This window comes from Euprymna scolopes, chromosome 31 (genome assembly GCF_053919585.1).
Source record: "Euprymna scolopes isolate OS-2025 chromosome 31, ASM5391958v1, whole genome shotgun sequence".
Lineage (NCBI taxonomy): Eukaryota > Metazoa > Mollusca > Cephalopoda > Sepiida > Sepiolidae > Euprymna > Euprymna scolopes.
Genome location: NC_136512.1, coordinates 66,011,285 through 66,014,630, shown reverse-complemented (window position 1 = coordinate 66,014,630; position 3,346 = coordinate 66,011,285). Strand labels below are relative to the sequence as shown.

The window sequence follows — 3,346 nt, the reverse complement described above, 5'->3', positions numbered from 1 at the left end:
CGGAATGAAAGCAGGCCACCCCAATGAAGGAAAAGGGTTCCGTTCGAAATGACGTCCAAATTATAGAGTCCGACAAGATACACCTTAAGGTCAGAGGTACATCGACCGAAACGTTGTGAAAAATGACACTCAATACATTAGTCAGAAGAATCCAAATAACCAATCCTCATCTCAAAATTTAGAAACGTAAAAAAAAAAAAAAAAACCCTGACCTAGTTCAGAATATAACTTGAAAGTTTCGTGAAAAATTTTTAAAACTCGAGTGACCCCTGAAAAGGGGCTTTAAGAATCATTAAAACTTCAGTAAGGATAATAGTTAAAGCGGTAGTCAGTTGCACGCTGATCGTTATCAAGGCGTGTAATGGGCAGAAGATTACTCAAGAATTGATTATCCAAGACACCGGCTCAAGCATTGTTTACATTAGATTTGATGACCATGTCAACCGAATAGCAGCCTAGTGGTATTTTGTTCCAGATTGGAAGGTTCTATGACAATCCTTTCAAGAAACAGCGGTTTATGTTTTCGGTGCTGAAATGCAGTTAGTTTTTAGTTAAGTGAGTTCCTGCCGTGAATGCTTTAGTGGGAACCACGACTTCGGACTCAGTCGAGCACCGGTCATGAACATAACGTTGCACAGAAACTGGCAGCTTCAGTTTACAAAGAGTAAACTCATAATGGAAAGGCTTCATATTCAAGGTGAAGACAAGTTTTTAGCACGGGAACTTTGTTTAAACCTTTGTAAAACTTCCAATTCTTTAAAACACGTTTGTTATGTAACACTTTAATGTTAAAAAGACTAAAAAAAGCGAAATACTCAAATAGGATCATAAGCAAATCTTGAAGTCAAAACGGTTTTCAGAAACTGAATAGCCCTGAAAAGGGAATTGTTAAAAAAAATATTAAGAGTTATGCAAGAGTCTACTTGGCGCTGGTGTATTTGGTGACAGCTTTGGTTCCCTCAGAGACAGCGTGTTTGGCCAACTCACCCGGGAGAAGAAGACGAACGGCAGTCTGGATTTCACGACTAGAAAGAGTGCTTTTCTTGCTGTAATTGGCCAAACGGCTGGCTTCATTAGCGATTTTCTCAAAAAGATCGTTCACAAAACTGTTCATAATAGACATGGCTTTGCTGGAAATTCCAGTGTCAGGATGAACTTGTTTCATCACTTTGTAGACGTAGATGGAATAACTTTCCCTCCTCTTCTTTTTCCTTTTCTTTCCATCAACATTGCGGGAGGCAGGTTTGGCCACGACGGCTTTCTTAGCACCTTTGGAAGCGACTTCAGCTTTAGGAGCCATTTCAAAGTGTAGTCACTGGAATTTTTATTTTAATTCGCATACCTATTACTAATGAACTCTTTATATATCAGTTAATTCGCCCCCCCAACTCCAGAGCTATAATTTCCTTCATTTTCATTGGTTAAAAATAACTATTTTCTTCCCGTTTCCCTCCTCTTTTTCTTTCTTTCTTCTTTTTTAGTCTTTCTTTTGATTTTTATTTTAGTTTTACTTTATTTTTTTTTTAGATGTTTTTTTTTTTGTGTGTGTCAGCGTGAAAATTTACATTTATGAACAATTAGCTGTACTGACCCGGCGTTTTCCGGGAGTCTTTCTACTCTGATGGCGTCTATAAATTTTAAAACTAAGCCCTTTAGTGTGCATGAAATGATATTTTGAAAATTACATTTGAGAGATGTTGCGAGCCTGTTTTTGTTTTATCGTTATTTTCATGGCAAGTGCTCGTCTGAGCTTCAATCTCTGGTCCCTCCCCCTCACCAATCTTTCACGAAAAAACACCCGTCCAGCTGAAACCACTGTCAATAATTTTCCCCACTCTTTATCTGTGTCTAAATCAAAACGTAGATTCCATGAACAAAGCATCTTTCTTAGAACTGCATCCATGTGGAACTCTCTTCCGTTTGCCTGCTTCCCACCTTACAACAACTTGGATGTTTTCAAGTCCAACATAAACAAATTCCTGATAAACTGCCCCCCTTAAGTAATCCAATTTATCAAATCTCCATTACTAACGATTACTACCATATTATCTCATTGATTACTGTACACACAATAATCCTTATCCTCGAGTAGCCTCCAGGCCTTGATAAGTGGTGACTTCCGTGGAAAAAGAAAAAAAAATCATGACGATATCGTTTTACCATGATATTTTTATTGAATCTCATTCTTATAAACTAACTAGACATTTTAGCCCATTAAAAATGGGCAAAAGTTATAGCCCGTTGACTTCGGATGAGTACTTTATTCTAAAATTGGTGGTTGAATGTGATTAAATTTTGCTCATTTTTATATTAGATATTAATCCTTAGTAATCTCTAACAGCACATCGAACGGATACCATAATATTTAGTTCGCTGAACGTTATCATAACAAAGGCGCATAGAAAATTTTAGCTAGATCGGACTCGTAGTTTCCAAGAATATTGGAACATAATCAGACTAAAAAAAATATTATATAGATATATGTACGTAGGCTTGGTATGAAAAAATTCCCCGTAACTCTTTAAATAAGGCATATTTTCACTGAAGAGAAGAATATGAAGAAGTACGAAGCGTCAGAAGACTGATCTCCAGTATTCTTAAATACAGAGCAGACTGACGAAGTTTTCCAAAGTGTCGGGTGGAATTTCACGGTGGCATAGTGCATTGAAAGTAATTTTCATTTTACATTTATTTTCTTATTATTAATATTTAGTACTACCACTTCACCCGGCTTTGCTTGGCCCTATGTACTGTTCACACTTTTATGTGCATATGTATACATATATTAAAAAGTTTGATTCATGTCCAGGTGACCTATATCTAAAATTTCAAGTGTTTAGACCTAAAATTTGCGGAGGAGTTTGGTAGAGTCTGCAAAGATCAACTCTTTCAACTTTGACCTCTTGGCAGCCAAATTGTCGCCCTCAAATTGATTAAAATGCTTGTTGCATGTCTCAATATCCTTTATGTAAAATTTCAAAAGTTTAGACCGAAAATTGGCTGAATAGTTTGCTAGAGACCGCAAAGGTAAAATCTTTCGAACTTTGACCCCTTGGCAGCCAAATTTTCGGCCAACTACCGATTAAAAAGCTTGTCATATGTGTGAATACACTTTATGTAAAATTTCAAATGTTTAGACCAAAAATTGGCTGAGTATTTTGGTAGAGATCGCAGTGATAAAATGTTTTTTAATTTTGCCCTAATTTTGATCCCTTCACATTTATTGTTTTGGTCTCGAATCAAATTAAAAAGTTTTATCCATGTCCAAGTAACCTACATCTAAGATTTCAAGTGTTTAGACCCCAAATTAGCGGAGGAGTTTGGTAGAGTTTTCAAAGGTCAGATC

At 36.5% G+C, this 3,346-nt stretch overlaps 1 pseudogene; it reads right to left on the bottom strand.

Annotated features, from left to right (window-relative positions):
- Positions 1-566: 566 nt before the first annotated feature.
- LOC145255772 (late histone H2B.L4 pseudogene) lies at positions 567-1,347 on the bottom strand (annotated as a pseudogene).
- Positions 1,348-3,346: the final 1,999 nt, after the last annotated feature.